At 43.5% G+C, this 19,767-nt stretch overlaps 1 protein-coding gene across 1 annotated transcript in view; it reads left to right on the forward strand.

The window, feature by feature from the left end:
• RBFOX1 (RNA binding fox-1 homolog 1) overlaps positions 1 to 19,767 on the forward strand; it is a 1,962,586-nt gene that overhangs the window by 1,079,374 nt on the left and 863,445 nt on the right. The gene's annotated exons all lie outside the window — the stretch shown is intronic.

The raw sequence follows: 19,767 nt of genomic DNA on the forward strand, positions 1-19,767 counted from the left end.
GGTGCTTACTTCATGTTTCGGACCACTAAAAGCTCCAGGAGTGATATATTGGTTTGGGTGGGTGTCTGTGGGGAAAGGGAATATTTATGGAACGTGTGAATCTTTTACTGAGTTGTAGGCATTGTAGGAGTTTCTTGGATAAAAGGAAGGAAAAGTCAATGAACTTGTGAATAAGAAATTGTACAAAAGGATGAATGAGTGAATAAATAAGTAGGTGGGCGTGTCCCCCTGCCCCTGAGTTTCCCTATTGTGCTTGGATTTTTGCCTTTTTATTAAAATCATGATAATCAGTGTCACTAATGTGCTTAGAAATTATCACACAATTCCAGGCATAGAGCAAGCTTGGAATTCAGTTTTGGTGGTTTCTGCCCACGATCTTATTCTGCCAGGTTTGGGCAACACAGTGGGTTCTTAGAAGGTGCTAGTTAATGCCCTTAGTTCTCTTAGGAAGCTCTTTCTCTGGACTCTCTCACACCCTTCCACGGTTAAAGAAACAGCTATTTATGGCCATGATCCATCTTTACAAAGCTTCTTTGACCAAATGCATTATTTAATGACCTTGATTCGTCTGCCGCTTATACGTGTATATCAAGCACCTCCTAGGTCCCAGGCAGTGTTATGAGAACTGGGGACTGGCTGGTGAAATGGCAAAGGTTCTCCCCTCCCTGTACCCTCCCCACCCCAGCAGCTTACATTTCAGTAGGAAGAGATCAAAATATACATGCAAACAAATTAAGTTGATAAAGAGGATTACAGGGGAGAAGGGGTGCTTCGTGAAGGAAACAGAGCTAACTTGAATGTTGGAAGCGCTGTTGGCTAGGCTGCCGTGGTGAGGGTCGGGAGCAGAGACCACTCCCACGAGAGACAATGAAACCCAGCGATGGGGAAGGTACCTGGTCGTCAGTTTTACGTGACTAATAACGAGTCTGTGCTGCATATTATTGCTACATACAGATTCTGTTCTGTGGCCCATCTCCCAATGCCATGCCACGGAGAAGGAAGATATGGGTGGGGGGGATACACAAGTATGCGAAGTAACACAACCTGCGTGGGAGGGAGGAGGTAAGTCACAACCATGGCCGGCGTGGTGACTCACTGTCCTACAGAGGAAGGCAGGGGAGGACACCTGGGGTCAGTGAGACGTCTGATCCCTTCCTTTACGAAGCTACGGGGGGGTTGGAGTTCGTCTTCAGAGTTCTTAAAGGAAAGGAAAAAGCCTGTCCCTGGCCTATTTTAAATTCCTGGCTGTTTTTCTGGTTGCGGTGGGATCAGGGCTGTAGCCTTGATTGTGTCCCAGGGGGCTCAGAAGTGCGTGATGATGGTGAGTTAACTGTGGACCTTCTGAAGCTCTTACGCCGTCCACAGAACGGAGCATCTTGCCTTCCACTTACTCCTATTTGGTTCACAGTGATGTTCTGTCCCTTAAGAGTTACGACATCTTTACTTTGTATGCTTGTTGCAAGACCATCTCTTATTTCCAAAGGAGTCACAGGGAAGATGTGTTTTAAATGAAAGTGAATAGAAATGTTTTCGTTTTTGTCTGTTTGTTTGTTTTGAGGGTAGGAGTGTTTTGTGACATTTTCTTTGAGGTCTCTGAAAACTTCTAGAAGTGATTGTAAAACCATGACGGGAAAAGAATTGCCGGATCCCCTTCCTGCAATTTTAATGTCAAGCCCAGGAGGCTCATTTGAAATGAATTCTGTTGTTTATTCAGTAAACACCTAGGAAATACGCACCAGGTAAACCGCCATGAAAGCCCCCCAGGGACCAGCCTTGTCTTCTAAGAAGTTAACTCCCGGTGGGTGGCGAGAGAGAGGCACATTCTCAGAACAATTTCACAATCAGTTATTTAACTGCAGTTGGGTTAAGGGCTAAAGTGAGAAGTAGAGAAAAACAAGACAAATTAAATAAGGAAGATTCCCCGACACAGAGCTTTTTTCCCTCACCCCTGTAGCCCCAGAGTTTGAGACAGAGTAGACGCTTGCCAACAACAGTAACAATTTGAAGGAAAGAATGAGCACATGGCAGGTATAGACTCGCCCATTAGGAATCCTCCTGGAGCCAAATTGCCAGTTATAAAAAGGGACACAAAATCAAGGCTCCTCTGCTTTTTTTAGGTATTTCTGATGGAATCAACTCATTTTGTTAGAACTTGAATAAAACATTCTTTCCCTTTTTCCAGTCCTAATCCGATGCTCCCTAAGTTCACTCCAACTAAAGTGGAAGCCAGCCTTGTCATGGTTTGCAGAACTGGGTGGTTTAAAAAAAAAAAAAAAAAAATGGAGAGCAACCTGCCTTATCAGTATCTCTTCCAATTAATGTAATCTTGTTTCTGTTATTTCCACCATATTTTTCAATCCAGCGAGCCTCATTACATTTGCAAGTGCATTAAATTAGAGCCTCTATAGAAGGAGAATGATGATTATCAGCTAATTTAATTATGTCTCTACATTTGCCGCATTTAATGATGTCTGCCGTTGTTGGGGGGGTTCTTCCATTGGCTCCAGGTAGAATTAGCACTGATCCCATGTAAAGTTGACGTTATCAGATAGAGCTTGACAGCTCATTGAGGTGCCTGTTCAGTAATTTTTGAATCTAATCAAAATTGATTTATGTGCAATCAAATTACAGGAATAAAGAAACAGCTTCATACCATTTAGTTGCTGATTAGAGTGTTTCCTGCCTCTGAAGTTGCACCAGTCGTGCATCCCTTAGTTTCATACCAACATTTCATCAAGCTCTAAAATTCTGTGCTGGCTTCTTTTTTTTTTCTTTCTGCTTCTTCTTCTTCTTCTTCTTCTTTTTTTTTTAATTTTCACATGCATGTGGTTGGGTACTCCTGATCTTCTGATGTAGGTCAGATTGACCATTTGTGCCCCCATCAGATTGCATTTTGTGTCCTGTCCAGCAAACGTCATCCTGGATGTCCTTCAGTGTCACCCAGGAGCCTTGCACTAGACGCCTAGATGGCTCCTCCCAGTAGGAGGGAAGGTCCCCAGGAACAGAGAGAGCGCTCAGGAGTCAGTGCTGAGGTTGGAGGGAGCTGATTCATCATCCTTCCTCCTTCCCTAAGGATTCTCACCTGAGTCAAAAATAGATCCACAAACCCAGTGGGAATTAAAGAACAGAATTCCGTTTATTACCCAGGGGACAGTGCTGCTTTTATATTTGCTTGGCAGACACTTATTTAATAGCTATGGTGTGCCAGGTGCAATCTGAAGGATTTGACAAACAGAAACCCACTTCATTGTCCGAACAGGCCTAAAGACAAAATAGTGTTCTCCTCCCTACCCCCATTTTAAAGATGAAGAAACTGAGGGACAGAAAGCTGGGCTATTTTGCCCAGGGCTGCCCAGCTGGCATGTGAAAGAACCAGGATTGTGATCCAGATGGTCTGGCTCCAGAGTTCATGACCCTAAACATGATGCCCTGTTGCTTCTCCAGAAGCTGAAATTGGCTGTCACCCCAGCCCCTTTATCCCTGCATCTAGACCATGGGAGTGGCTGAGCAGTCTGGAGGGCACTGATTCACCTCTCCCCACAGGGGAGTGAGACGCAAAGAGAGGGAGCCTGAAGCTAGCCTCTAGAAGGTGGGGCTCTGGCCCCTGTCCGAGGTGCGCTTACCTGTCCTAGGTGAGCTTAGGAAGCAGAGGTCAAAATCAAAACAGGCTTTGTTTGGAGGTAGTGAGCAGGAGGAGGAGAGAGAGAGGGAGAGCGAGCGTGAGAGAAAGGAGCTCACCCATCAGAAGAGTCCTTCCAGCCCCCATGGGGTAGGCTGGGTGAGAGAGAAAGTGGGAGACATGCTTCTCCAAACACTCACAGCACAGTGGAGGCGAGTTTAAGCCCCTGGTTTGTGGGTCGGGGGGAATGCACGAAGGAATAAGAAGATAAGAATTGTTAACCTCTAGACTGAGCCTCAGGAATCCATGGCATCATGGCATGTGATGGGTCAAGTCAGTTTTCAGACAAACGAGCAGCATCTTCTGAAAGGAAGGCATGGTGGTGGGGAGGGGCAGCCGTTCAGTGAGGCTGGAGGGAGGGTGAGGAGTTGGTGGGAGATGACGATGGAGATAAACGGTGAACGGACAGGCGGGTCCCCGCAGGGCAGGCAGGGGTAGTGTTTGAATCAAGTAGGATGTGTCCCAGTGTAAAAGGAGGGCTTTCAGGAAATATTTAGACATTCTCTAATTCCTTAAAACAATCACTCCCTGAAGTAGCCATCCTCAACCTTTTCCTGCACAAGGCCCACGCTAAATATCACCAAACCTGGCAACAGCAGCAAAAACGTAATTGTTGCTGCAGTGTGCAGTGTCTCCAAGTGTCCATAAAGGCACCTGTAGGTCACTATCTGAACATAACGGTGTAGGAGGCTGACCAGGCTCCTGTATTTGGTCCTGAGACAAAGGTCCCCCGCATTCTGGTAGATGAGGTACAGTTTCTGGGATATCGGTTGAGTGTTAACATTCTGCTTCTTACAGCCTGTGTCCGGCTCAGCTCACCATTCTCCCTGGAGGATGGCCCCTTAAGAATGTATACTTAGTGTTAGCCAAAGTTTATTTTGCGTCTTTTTCAGAATTTGGCATGTTTCCATGAAGGGTTCCTGGATGGCAAACTACTGGGGTTCTCCTAAGACTGGGGTGTGTTCCAGCAATGGCATGTGATTTAATTTTTCATGGAGTATGGAGAAGCCTTGTGTTGTGATTTTAGGTATTCGTGTTTTTGATGTCTTATTGTGTTATTTTGCAAATCTAGAAAAGAAGGAAGGGTCATAAACACCCATACAGCCACCACCAAGGTACTACAACTGAGATTTTATCCAATTTGTTTAATCCCAGTATCTGTCCATCCACCCCTGCATCCATCCGTCCACCTTAGTTTCTTTCTGTGCATTTCAAAGTGTTGCAAACCTCAGTACTCTTCACCTTGAACACGTCAGGATGCAGATCTTTAACAAGAGGTCACCATTTACCCATGCTTCTTTTGAGGTTTATTTATTTATACTGAGATCCACAGATCTTAAGTGTACCATTTGATGAGGTTTGACAAATGAGTACACCCGTATAACATGAACTTCTGTCACCTGCCAAAGTTTAAGTATGGTTAGTGTGTGCATTCGAATAATAATTCACATAACAAACCTACGATTCCATGAATAGTAAATTGACAAGTGAATATGTTTGTGTATATTTGTGTACATGTATGTATGTATACACGTAAATAACGCGCACGTGTGTATGTATGCATATAAGGATACGTAGGTGTGTGTGTGTATAATTTGCATTGGATAAATAGCACAGGCAATGTGCAGATGCAGCAAAAATTCTAAGCGTGCTCTGAATATCCCTGTATTTGGTAGTTACAAGCCCAGGGAAGAGGTAGCCTGATCATGGCAGGATTGTTAGCATTGTCTTCAGAAAGAACACGAACATGCAAAAAGTACAAGTCTACCCACATGTAACACCAAGATGCATGGAAAGGAACACAGTGTTCCTCGTCTGACTCTTTGCTCTGAGAGAACCAGCAGCTACAACTTTTCAGCGTCAGCTTTGATGTACATTGTATTTTTAAGGTGCTCGTGAATGGCACCAATGCTTACGTTGGGATCAGCTGTCTTGGGTCTGAAAAAAAAAAAGGGTATGCTTTCATCTTTGGACCCTAAAACATGTAGATGAAAATCAACATTAATTGGCAGGATGAATGAGGGTGGGGAGGGCGGGTACCGGGCTGCAATGTTCTTAGAGTGCTGAGAGAGATGCTTACAGCCCCTTAACCGGGGATGACAATTTGATTTTAATTAACAGCAGGTGACTCTTGTGGTCAGCTGTCTGACATTTGGGTGGTTCACACAAAAGCCTTCTCATCTGAACCACATTTATTTCCAGCTTAATTAGTCCTTCTGAGATAGCCTTGCTATTAGCAACAGCCTCTCCATTTAAGATCCTTTTAACTAGACCTTTCATTTATTTTATTTTATTTTTCATTCTTCTCATTTTAGTTCTGGCTTAATGTTATAAAGGGCCTGGGCTAACTCATTTTAATGACCTCTGCTCCATAAATGCTAATTTTACATTTGGCCTTATTTTGGGAGGTTTTTTTTGTTTTGTTTTGTTTTGTTTAAGACCATTGCTTTCAGAAGGACAAAAATGGAAAGATTAAACCCCTTACTGTCATCTGTCTGAAAAATCCTGTGGTTTCTTGTGACAGGAAGAGGGTTTTCAAATCCCTCCTTGGTCTAAGCTTCTGTGCTTGACGCCTCATTATTTAACTCAGCTGTTCCAGCCTCACCTTCACCCAGATAATTAAGTAACTCATTGAATGTATTATTCAGTTTTGATTCCCCTGCCCATGACAGAGAGAGATGGCGGATGCTTCCTCATCCTTGCCCTCCTGCCACTTTCTCTTTTCTCTTCTTTCTCTTCTGCACAAACCTAAGAAGGGAAAAAGAGGAGCAGGAGAGGAAATTGTGTTGCCAGAAGGAAAAAGAGGGTATTATTTTCTTAATCCACCCATCAGTTCCTGGAGTGGATTGTTCAATTTTTTTTTAAAAGTAGCTGTACTCAGAAGATGAAGTTGATGGTAATAATGATATGATCTGTCTTGATGATAATCATAGCATTACTATGTGCAGGGCAACGTGCTAGATGTCTTTCTCACATCATCCTATTTGAAACTCATAACAGCTTTATGAGGAGGGAAGCACTAGAAACAGCCCCACTTCACAGATAGGAAAGCTGAGGCTTATTGTTTAAATCACATAGCTAGTAGGCGTCAGAAACTTAATTTGAGCCCAGAGCTAGCCAGCTGATTCTTTAACACTCATGATACCAAGGGCATCTCTGTTAGATTATCTGTGTATTTGTAGTCGAGTGCATATTCTTAAAATTGGTGGGGTGGGATTTATGATGAAAATATTATGAGGAGGATGTCCAAATCATAGGTTACCTGCATTTCTTGATCTATTAATGACAGTTAGATAAAGTTGGCTGTCTTCGAGGGCAGTGGTCCTCAACCAGGGGCAATTTTATCCCCCCGAGACATTTGGCCAAACAGCTATGATATATGACCCTTTATGTGTGTACATTCAATCCAGTAAAAGAATGTTTGCATGTCCCCTGTTGAATATACATGGGTTTGGTGGGGAGAAGGGGGCTGCACTTGGGCTTAACTAGTTGTTTGTTGACCTGGCTGGAAATAAGTAAGAGAAAATATTTAATATGGATGAAAGTAGAAGAGGGGGGATTGGGGAAGGGGGGGGGTTCTGTGCACAAGGAGAGAGAAAGAAGTAGTAACATGAAAAGGGAGATGGAAATTTTGAGGGCAAAGCCACAGTAATTGAAATAGACATTGGAAATTGTGGATCTGAGAAAGAATTAGAGGTTAAGGGGGGAGGTAAATGGGAAGATAAGGAAAAGTAAAGAGACAAATAGAATAAAACCAAAGTAGGTGTGTGCATGAAAAAGAGAGAGACAGAGGTGGGGAGAGAAGAAAACGCAAGTTGAATGACTATTTAAGAGAAAGGAAGGTAGAACCTTCTAAGAAGGTGAAGTAGAAATAATTTTTGTATCTTTTTAAACCTGTTTGTCATGAAATATAGTTTTGTTTTGTTTTAATGGGGGAAATATCCCAGTGAAAGGGCACGCTGTGTACCGGGGTGGGTGAAACACAGGCTCCAACTCCGACACCACATTCTTCAAGTTTCCCCAAGTGTTGCTGAATAGATACTAGGTGTCCAGTGCTGTGAGCCTCAGTGAGGCTCGAGCATGGAAAAAACAAAAGTGAAAGACCATTCCTTCATGGATCTAAGAGTCTAGTGGGCGTGAAGGCAGAAAAATAAAGAAGACGATCAACCTTTTTAGTGCCAGCTGTGGTTAAGTGCACTAAGTAAAACAAAACAGAGAGAGTAAAACAAAACGTCCCTGGGTGTCAGGGGCAGAGCTCACCGATGAGCTGGTGTTTGAACGGACACCAGGTGGGATGAAGGAGCCAGCCACGTGGCTGTCCCGAGCAGGAGCTTTGCAGGGGAGGGTGCACCAACTGCAGGCAAACACCCCAAGGTGGGCGTGGGACACTGCTGTCGGCAGGGCGCCACCTCTAGAGGGAAGTGAGCAGCCTTCTGAGGGGCAGCTGTTAGGGTGTGCGGAGTTGAGTTTCATCCTCAATGGTACGGGTGGCCATTTTATTTCTATTTTAAATTCTGCCATTTGCAACAACAGGGATGGATCTTGAGGGCATGACGCTAAGTGAAATAAGTCAGACAACATAAAGGACACTTTGAACTCATCTACAAAACAGAAACAGATTCGCAGACACAGTAAACAGTCTTATGGTTACTGGGGAAAGGGGGTGGGAAGGGATACATTTGGGACTTTGAGATTTACAAATGTTAGCCACTATATATAAAAATGGATGCAAATTTTTTTTTCTGCTGTATAGCACAGGGAACTATGTTCAATATCTTGTAATAATCTTTAATGAAAAAGAATATGAAAATGAATGTATGTATGTATACGCATGACTGGGAGATTGTGCCGTACACCAGAAGTTGACACATTGTAACTGACGGTACTTCAGTTAAAAAAAAAAGAAAGACAAATACTGTATAACTCTGCTTATAGGCAGCATCTTAAGGACCGAACTCATTGAAACAGAGAAGAGATACGTAGTTGCCAGAGGCAAGGGGTTGGTGGAGGAGGAATTGGGCAAAGGTGGTCAAAGGGCACCAGCTTCCAGTTATAAGTAAGCACTAGGGTATCATGTACAGCAGGATGAATATAGTGTGCAATTCTGTATTACATATTCGAACATTGCTAAGAGAGTAGATCTTAAAAGTTTTCTTTATGAGGAAAAAAAATTTGTAACTTTGTGAGATGATACCTGTTAACTAAACCTATGGTGGCAATCCGTTCACTACGTATACATGTACGAAATCGTATGCGTGTATATACATGTGTATATATATACGTAATCGTTATATTGTACACTCTTAAACATACAGTGTTATACATGTTTATTATATCTCAATAACACTGGGGGAAAAGGTCTGAAATCTGGAGAAATAAAAGGACTTCACAGACAGTATGATGATCACATGTCTGTTCTTATGAATTACCTTGCTGAGATGATACTCCTGTGCTTAAGAGAACGGTGTTCCACCGCTCCCTTGCCGACCTATCTGTGTCTGCTATCCATGTGCGGAAAGTCTGTCTCAGGGGTCGGGGGAGCCAGAAACACGCGTCTCTTGACAATACTGATGGATTTCAGCGGAACAAAAATGAGCTTTCCAAAGTGAGGAGGTCGCCTGGCCTGGGTGCTTTGCTTGAGGGATTCCTCTGATGGCGCTGTGCCCGTGTGACACCCGGGAGAGCGCCTCTCGAGCAAAGTGCCCACGGGGCGCACCCAACCTGGAATTCACTGATAAAGCGTAAGCAGCCCACGGGGCCTGTGACCCCAGTGAGTTACTTAGCCTGACTTTATCGGTGGTGCCTCTTCCTTTCCATTATTTTCGCTATTACCAGAGCTGATCATTTTTCTTAAAACCTGTTAACCTTATGCAAGGGGAAGGGACTGTTTGAGCGCTCAGACAGGAAGCTGATGGGAAATTGTAAGCCTCCCAAATAGGTTGAGAGCTTCCTGGTGTTTGGGGTCTGGGCAGAGGTGAGAGAGAGAGAGAAATTTGAACACAAATTTTCCTGGGGGTGGCTGGTTTCTCTTCCAGGATGCACCTCTTTTTTTTTTTTTTTTCCAGCCCTTGGGAGAAGCTTGCAAGGGCTGTACCCATCTTACAGATGAACCTTGGGAGCACCCCAATGTCGACGTGGGGGTGTTAGGAGGGCAGGTTAAATGTTCCAAGCTGCTGCCTGTGGCTATGGACCACGAAATAGTCTTCTTCCGAAGGTAGGCGGGAAGTGCTCTTGCGTGTGTAAATTCACAGACGCTTTAGTCTGGAAGACTATGAAACCAATGACTTGGTTTCAAGCCAGTGACTGTAATTGGCCATGTGTATTAGCGGCTTTAAAATCCAGGCTCTGTATCAAACCCTTTATGTTCATTCCTCATAAACGCCAACTGCATATATCTATACAAATAATATTCATTCTGTTTTGCCGGCTACGCTGAGTAATTGATGGAGGCTCAAAATGGTTAGGAAAGCTAATAAATGGCAGAACTGCCTTCTGTTGTGGGTTCATTTATTCCTCCACTGAAAACAATTTTTTTCCTGTGGACAATGTTACTGTTTTAAGAAAATGATGATGAGTACAAGAGGAAAGCAGATTGGCTGAGCAGTTAAGAGCACCAGCTCTTGGGTAGAACAAGTCAGGTTCAAATGCTGGGGCCAACATTTGTCAGCTGTGTGACCTCGGGCAAGAAACCTAACCTCTCTGAGTTTATTTCTTCCAAAATGGGGATAATCATTGTGTTTGCTTCATGGGATTACGTTAAGTTTTAAAATATATATACACACACACACATATGTATATACATATGTATATATGTATATATACACATTTATGTATAGTATATTATTTATATAAACTTTTATGCCTAAGAAGAAGCTTAGTCCTGGTTGTCACCTTCAAGAAGCTGAGAATCTCATGCTTCTCAGGCACATATAAAATGCACTGGAAATACACACCCAAATGGAACCAACTCTACAATAGGGGAGCCAGACAAAGGGCATGGTACCCGGAAGAGGGAGAGCGAGCAGTCAGTTCTGTGTGAGCGGCGGAGTGAGATGAGCTTTGGTAAGCACGTAATTGGGTAGGCAGCGCGAGGGTGATTCAGGTCGAGGGAACACAGTGAGCCCAGTTTTTGGAACAGAAAAAAAAAAAAATTTGTGGACAAATAAATCCCAGTGGAGCCTAGGGTCTGGGGAGGGACGTCATAGGATGTGAATCTAGGAAGGTAGGTGGCTCAGAGCGTGAGTTGCTCCCCTTGCAATTTAAGTAAATCTGAGTAGTCTCATCTTTTTGTCAGTTCAGAATTGTTTGTGGGTAATTATGGTACCAAAAGGAGATTTACTGATATTCCTTTCATTTATTTAGATAATGTACCCAACATAAAGTTTCACCACGCTTGGCAAATCAAGCCCATACATTTAGGTCAATATTTGATGCATCTGAAAAACAACAACAATAAAAAAACCCCAACTATTTAAAAGTTATTAATCCTATAATTAATATACCAGAAATCAGATAGATTTGTGTTATATTTGATTATCTGAAACCCACACATCTGGAAGTCATAAAATAAAGACGCAAACAAAAAACCAGAATGCACATACATTTAACTTTAAAAGGCTGAAAGCACTCCCCGGATAACGGGTTGTGATTCTAGAACCAAATTAAATGAAGTGACAGCAGGAGGTACTATGAAGGCAGCTGACCATGCAGGCAGACGCTAGCAGAACACTGAAATAGTCCACACGTCTTCACAGAAAGCTGGGGCTGTTTAGCAGGAGAGCGCGGCGGCCTGAGGTCATCAGCATCTTGGAGGTGGTGCTGTCCCGAGTTCCAAGGCCAGAATCAACCATCCACATTTTAGAAAGTGGAGGTAGTGAAATAAATGCATTTTATGGGGATTTCACCCAGCATGGTTAACATGTCAGCGTTTCCGTGTTTAAAGAGATCAGCCGTCACGATTTGAAATAGTCGGCACTTATTTCTCACCTCATTCCCAGGACAGGACTGGATAATTGATAATTAAATTCCTATTACTCTCTCCCAACACAATGTCTATGTCCTAGAAGTTGTATAGGCCTGCCAACACACAATAGAAAGTAATCAAAACTTTGGAGGGGATATTCTTAATTCTCTTCTTGTGTGTAAAAACCAACTGACAGGCTCTGCCAGTGAACATGGAATTTAGGAAAGAGGGTGTGCCAGCAGAGAGAAATGTAATTATCCTAAACTGTCTCCTTTAAGGTGCTGTTCCCCTGCACTCCTGTAAGAGCTGATATAAATGTTTTGCAGAATGGGTTACTGATAAATCACATGGCATGAGAAAGAACACTTACACTCATTTTTTTCTCTTTCATTTTTCTGAGAAAGCTTAAATGGTTATTTCCCTGGTGATTTTTAACACTCACTCTTGGGAATCAAAGTTCAGGATCCACATATTTAGATTTGCACATTTATTATAATGAAAAAATTATTTATGGCATATTAAGTCTTAGTCCCATATTGTTGAACTTAGGGCCACTCTACTGGAAGCTAACCCAAGAAAATGGTTAACTGTATGTTCTTTGATGAGTGAAATTATATAACACGCAGATTGACTAACTTTCTTATTACACTGGCTATGTAATGTTTATCCCTTTAATAGCAAATATTCTGTACTTAGTGTGGCCTTGTTCATAACATCGATTCCCAAGTATAGATAGTTGACAGAAAAAAAAAGAGACATTTGTATCTATTCCAGCTCCGTGCTGGCTTAGTTTGAGCAGAGGTGGAACGTTTTGCAGATTACTTAAGGCTATAGATAATAAAAAAGTTGCCTTCCTGGAACCAATTGTTGGTTACTTAATCTTCTGGAAAGGGCTACTATCCATTTTCTACCAGAAAGCAAACGGCCAAACCAAGGTCACAGGGACAGAAAAAAGATCGCTTGCCCGAGAAACTATGGTTGACAAGATGGCTGCAGTCCAAGTGACTACGACAAATACCAGGTTTCTAGGAGAGCCACGGCACCCGCTAGCCATCAGCAAAGCTCTGTCAGTGTCTCAGAGCTGAGCCATTTCTTGGAAAGTGGAAGTTCTTCTCTGTGTACCCAATGGATGGCATCACGATGGTCATTTTTTCCCCCCAAACGGTCATGCACTGGCTCCAGTGATCTTCATCTGTGCTGTGCCTTCTCTCATTGGCATACATCTTGCTTTGACCATTGGATGTCTTTCTGGAATATCTGATTCCTAGGAGGAAATTAAATATTCAATGAAGTGGTTTTGTTTAGTCCTTGTAGTGTTGGGATCCTTACAGGGGTGGTTTAGTGGCTATTGAAATAGACCATCTATCAGCATTAATTACCAGGAGTCCTGCCCTTTTGGAAAGTGCATCTTTTGTTTCCACTAGGGGTCCACTTAATGGACTGAAATAGCAATGACCTGGAGAATTCAGTCAGTGTTTCGAACCGTATTAAGAAGGAAGGAAGAAAACGAATGACAATAAAATGGTGGTAGGAGAGGAAAACTTGCCCCTTCCTCCCTTCTAGGATCTTTGGCTAGCCAAATAATTAAATCGACATAAGACAGATCAACAGGAGAAAAGCAAGTTTAACTCATACGTACAGGAGCTCATTAAAAATATGACTCAAAGAAATGACCAAAGCAGGCAGCTTTTATACCTTCTAAACGAATAAACAGTGAATTTGTGAAGAACTGACAAAGGAGTTTGGGCTTGAGGTAGTCAGTTAGTGAGGAAAGAACAAGGTTTGTTTATGTAGCCTTCTCAGCCCCAAAGTCCCCATCTCTGGTGGTGAAGATACCACATTCCTCCTGGCACAGGAAGGGCACTTTTCACAAGGGAGATTTATTTCCTGGGTTCAGGGGCACAAAGGAAAGTTGGAGTGTCCTTCTTGCACTGGCTGTTTCTTAAGTAACTTTAATTCAAAACAATCAGTATACCAGAGTGGCGTATTTGGGGGTGATATATCCTGCTCTCCTTCAGTCCTACTGTTGAAACTTCCAAGAAGTTTTGCAGTTCAGCAGCAGACTTGTTCCATCTCACTGAACCAGTCTCTGATTCTTGACAATAGGTCAGCTTCCTTAAGCTCATTTCAGGAGGCAGTGAGGCAGGAGGTGGGCTCCCAAGGTTAGACCTCTGCTGCTCTAGCTACCAGATATTTAATAAGAGGCATTTCTATGGAAAGAAAAGGAAGACAGTGGTTAATGATTGGAGTTTGTAGATTCTGAGGGCGGCCAGTTGAGAGGATATCGAGATGTCAAGCTCCAGGCAATTTCATTTGAAGTGAGGGCAGCCAGTGGCAATCTTGACACATTTTCCTGGTTTGCAATTTGAAGGTCTCCGGTGGTCTTTCTGAGTGGCCCACACAGCGACAGGCACAAAGGTCGTCGCTACATGGGCTGTCGTGGTGACTTCTCTGAAGTTTCTATCAAGTTGTCCAGCTTTAGCTTGCAGGACCTGGGTAAAAGGGTAGGTTCAGTTCTCAATGATTTCAAGTCAGAAAGGTGGGAGAAAATTGGAAACAGTGGTTCAGAGGGTTGTAGCCAGATACTGAAGGAAAAGGGTTCAGGATCCAGTTAGTTTACAGGTAGAAAACAAAACCTCAAAGGTAATTAACAGCTCTAGAATCTGACATCCATAAAGGTATATCCCTGAGGCAAAATCCCCCACCACAATTACCTCGTTTCTGTCAAAGATAACCTGAGTAAGACTCGTTTGTCTGGTTTCAATAGGCTTCGCTTGGTTATTTATAGAGGTGCAGCGAGAATAGCAGTTGACTATATAGATTTTTTTTTTAATTTTAATCTCCTTTGCTGGAACTTTTCATAAGAAATCTCAGATTGGACTCGTACAAATCTCTTGAGGCTAGGAAGCCAAGTCAAGAACTTGCCCACAGATTTGCCATCAGACTTTACCTGCAATACGTATAAATGTGAATTAATTTCTCTTTTCTAGAGGTTCCCCCAGATTTCCTGAGGTTCTCGAGCCTGCCCGGAAGTGATCTTTCTTACTCACCTGGTAAGGCTGTGTGGACCCTTGTAAGCAACGTGCCAGGCTGTTTTTCAAAAGGCGAGCATTATTGGCTCCATAAAAATCAACCTTAGTTCCTTCAAGCTGTCTGGTCTGTGTGTATCCTTCCCTAATATGAGATCCCAGTCCAAAGCCGTGGTAATATAACCAGTGCTTCCAATTGTGTTCTGTCATGAGGAGAACAGATTCTTACTGAGCTCACACACGTTAACTCTGTTGCCATGAAAATCACAATACTCACTAAGAGTTTCTGAATTCTAGAGGGATCAAGTAAGGAGGAAAAGATAGATGTTTCATCTTGATTCACAAAGATACATTTTTACTAAATTGTCAACAGCTTAAGAGAAAGTAGAAAAAAGAAGTTTCCTTAAATTTGGAAAAGCAAGACAAAAAAGAACCAACACTGTTGCAGGCAAAAAAAGTCATAAAAATTATAATCATCCTCATCAGTTACTTTAGTCCCATGTGATTAATTCTTGTCGACCTTCTTGATCTTTTGTTAGCAGTTATGTGAAGCCATCAGTTTTTGTTTTGTGTTTGTTTTCATTAGCATTCAGCAGCTTCTTATTCAGCTTCAGCGGTGTGCTCTGAAAGTTATCAGAAACCTGCACGTGCTAGAATCCTTTCCTTGAATCTTCTCGAAGATGAAGCACTTCTGTAACAGCATCAGAGTAAAACAATAACCGTCTGTAAATGACAAAAGGCTTAAAAATGTGACAGTTAAAGATCTGATTACAGTTTATTACAGGGAAATTTAGTTATTTCTGTGACACACAACATTTCGATATAATAACTAGAATTTCAGGGGATAACATTATACCAGGACCATCTGATTTCTAGGAATTTCATATAATTTCTGTCCTTATATACCCATACAAATAAAAACAAAGAACCCTTAGCCTTACTTTTCGCCTGACAATGCTTCCTGTGTAATTTAACATTTCAGATAGGCGTAATTGGTCTAACATCTTCCTTTTTATCAGGAGAGAGAAATCTTTTAAGTTGTTCCAGGAAAAACCCAAAGTTACTTCCAGATCAAGAGATTAGAATTTGATTTGGGGAATTTTGTCAAAAATATCAACAAGTTTTAGAACTACTTGATTAGCTAGGATCATGGGTAATTATAAAACAAGCTTAATTATCCATTTAACCAAAGTGAGAAAAAAATTTTCAAAGGTAAATAGGACATGTTACATAGTTCTGAGGAAAACTCAGTTCTTAGTATTGAGAAGACGAGGTTTACTTAAGTAACCAAAGGCCTGATCATAAAGGTGAAGCACAGGAAATTATTTTGGTAAGATACAAAATCTTTGCTTTCTTGGCAGATTACTTCAAAGGTAAAACCAAACCAAACCAAACCCCAAATATTTCCAAGATCAGAGTTAAGCTTTTGTTGCAAATCAAGAATTGTTCCGTTTAACTCTTTTGCGTTCCTGCAAGCTATCGTCAAAGAATCGGGTAGCTGCTTCCATTATAATGCTTAGAGTTTGCCTAGCCCACTCAACCACACTATTTTCAATTTTGCCTTTTTATGTCAAGGAGAAAGTTTCCTGCTAAGGCAGAAATTAAAAGATCTCCACGCTCCGGAGCTCCAGGGTTTAGTGCGGTATGCCTTTGAACGGTCTGGATAACAAAGGCTCTCAGATGCTCTTCTCTTTGAGTGCACAATTTAACCTTAGACCAATTCACCTTCGAGGCGAGATCCTCTGCTAATGTTCCTATCAGCCCCTGAGTATCAGCTTCCATCTGAGTCATTTCCTGGTCCTCCGCTGGAGGACCTGTGAGGATTTCTGGCCATCCGTTTCTTCTGCGAGGGAGGCTGTAAAAAGCTACTCACCTTTCTAATTTCTCTCTAAATTCAGTAGGATCCTGCTGTCCAGGGAACATGAATTCTTTGGGTGGGGGTCAGGATACACCTGTTGCCAGAGAATTGGTGCCTGTCTCGTGAAGGTAAGAATTCAAAAGCGAGCCAAGCTAACGTGAGAGTAGATTTATTCAGGGAGATACTCGCTCCATAGACAGATTGCAGGCCGCCCCGGAAGGTCAGAGAGGTGGCCGTAGAAGATACAAAGGCAGGATGCCATCCATCGCCCTCAAAGGGACAAATGACCATGAGGTGTGGGGGTGGTTAGTATTTATGGGCTGAGTAATTTCGCTAATGAGTGGGAGGATTATTCCAACTATGCTGGGGAAGGGGCGAGAATTTTCAGGAATTGGGCCTCTACCCACTTCTTGGCCTTTTACAGTCAGCCTGAGAACCATCATGGCATCTGCAGGTGTGCTGTGAGGCTCAAGGTCTACTGGAAGTCCAGCCTTCCACCATCTTGGGCTGAGTTGGTTCTAACCAGTTTACATCATATCCTCAATTGCGGTGTCATTCTTTTAATGGTTGTGCCCTGCTCCCTTCCCTGCTGTCTCACATCCACACAAGAACATCGCAGAGGGAAGGCCTGCAGCTGGTAGAGCCTGATTGCAGAGCCCAGTAACATGAGCCTCCCTGTCCACCTTGGATGCTTCTGCTAAATTCACTTCCTGGCTTTCAGCATTTATGTGAATAACCTATAGATCCTGGGGCTAGAGATCAGGGCAGGAGCGCTCTTTGTAATAAATCTTTGTAAATCTTCCCTGGAAAGGGTAGTTAAATCAGGCAGGTGGGTGTTTAAGGGATTTGGGTTGGAGGGGAGGGGAAGGAGTTTTGAGAGTTTAAGGAATTTTCTGAGGAGGTGGGGCTGGACTTCAAGAAGGGAAATTTATGTTTGTTGATTGAAAAAAAAAAGCATAACGTGAGAGTTGTGGCTTACGTTTTATTTGGGGCAAAATGAGGACTGTAGCCCAGGAGACAGCCTCTCAGCTCTAAGGAACTGCTCCAAAGGGGTGGGGGAAGGGCAGTATTATGTATGATTTTAGTGACGTGGGGGACACGCAGTCAAGCACACATTTAGGCAGAGGTTTTGCTGCTAGTCAGGAGGAGCAGATGTCACTGTTAATGGTTTCAGTGCTTTTCTAGATAGGAGAAGAGGTAAGAACTTGGACTCATAAAATCTTCTGAAAATATGTAACCATCTGAAGGCCTGTCGCACCAGTTTTCCCCCAGAGCACAGAGCGCCTCATTCCTGGTCTCCGCCCTGAACTCCTCGCAGGGTCTGTTGAAGGCCAGCGGCCACAGTGGCTTGTGATTTGATCCTTTAGAGGTGGGCAGTGAGTGCCAGGCTTTAGCTGGCACACTGAATGTGGGCTTAAGGTTTTGTTCTGCGTTTCATGTCTGTTTCGTCCTAGTTATCAGGGATCCCCCAAGGCCAGCGTTAGACGCCTTTGTGTCCACCTTTTAATTCGGTCTTTCCAATAAGACAATTGTGCAGGATGAGAGCTCACTAAAGACATTTTTTTTTTCTTTTCAACAAAGCCAGTTCGAAGGATGCGTCACCTGGCCATTGATGGGTAGTATCCTCTATTCATCTCATTAGTGACTCAGACCGGTAAGCCTTTTTATGGCTAAACCAAGGGCCTGAGCGGTATCCCAAGGGAGGGTGCAGTGGATGTAGCCCTTACAGGGTCCAGAAAGTTCATTCCCAGAGTTAGCCTAAGGAAGCAAAGAACTTCCTTGTCACGGGGTTAAGAGCTGTGTAGTGAAATGGTGTTTCTGGTCTCTCGTGAGAACACAGTATGTCTCCAGTTACAGACCCGCTATTCTACTGACACTGGGCAGGTGCTGCTGGACTGGGATGATTCCAGCACTAACAAAGCAACAGGGGCTGAGATGACAGAGGCCCCTCAGGACTGGGACCCCTTAGGACAGACCCCCCGGGAGCTGGCCCAGCTGGACGAGGAGAATGCTGCTTGTGACTCTGTGACTCAGCATCCCTGTTTATCTGACTGGCCACCGGATGCTGGTCCTGGCACCTGGGTGGCAGAGACCAGACAGAATAGTCCCACTGGCCCCAAGCCAAGCCCTGGGGACCCAGAACAGGATGAAAGGAACCCCTGATCTAGTTTTGCTGAGAGGACCCAAGGCAAGTTTTGTCTAAAGAGATGCTGGTCTAGTAGGAACTGGAAATTCTACACCGGTCTGTGAAGCCAGCTCAAACCACAGACTTATAGGACCTATGCCTGAGTTCTCCTTTCTGGTTTTTCTCCTTATGACAACTGACACACAAGACAGAGACAAAGGAAAGCATTGACCATCTCTGGGAAGACAGGAATCCATAGAAAGTAAGGGTCTTCCTAACAAATCTTTACCAAAGTCACTAGAACTCAGGAATCAATTCACACCAATATTTTCTCCTGCTAATTTAAAGTTAGAGAAAGAAAAGGGCTCTTACCATCCTTGCTCCCATTGGACGCTGCAGGCAGGGGTTCAGGAGGACGACCTGGTCAGAAGTCTTGTCATCTGCTGACACTTATCAGAGGGCCCGGCACCCATAGCCAAAGCCTCGGGTCCATCCAGCGAGGAGCCCTGCACTGGCGCCGACGCCGCACGGGAGGAAGACTTTTCCTTTCTTCCCTTTTGGGTTCTTTGGCCATCCTCATAATTAATTGACATGAAACAAATTAACAGGAGAAAAGCAAATTTCATTTCCTACCTACGGGGGCCTCATAAAAACAGGAGACTCAGAGAAGTGCTCAAGGCAGGCAGCTCCTTTATACCTTTTCGGCGAAGGCACAATCAATCTGTGAAGAATCGACAAGACAAAGAAGTTTGGGCTGGGGGTAGCCAATTAGCGGGGGAGTAGCAAGGTTTGTGTAGCCAGCCTTCTGGGCCCTAATTCCACGTCTCTGCGAGAAGGGTGCCTGCTCCCCTTCCTGAGGCAGGGAGGGTACCTTTCACGTGGGAGACGTCTTTCCTGCTTCCAGGGGAACGAAGGAGGGGCAGAGCGTCCTTCCCGCCCGGGCTGTTTCTTAAGTAACTTTAATTCAAGATAATCAGTGTGCTTAAGTGGCAGCCTTTGGGGTGACACAGTCTGGTCATTTCCATCATGTGATGCACTGAATAATATGTAACGGATATAGATACATGTAATAAAAATGTTACAACTGCAACTCTAAGAACAAGCGGTTTTGAC

Source organism: Camelus ferus, chromosome 18 (genome assembly GCF_009834535.1).
Source record: "Camelus ferus isolate YT-003-E chromosome 18, BCGSAC_Cfer_1.0, whole genome shotgun sequence".
Classification (NCBI taxonomy): Eukaryota; Metazoa; Chordata; class Mammalia; order Artiodactyla; family Camelidae; genus Camelus; species Camelus ferus.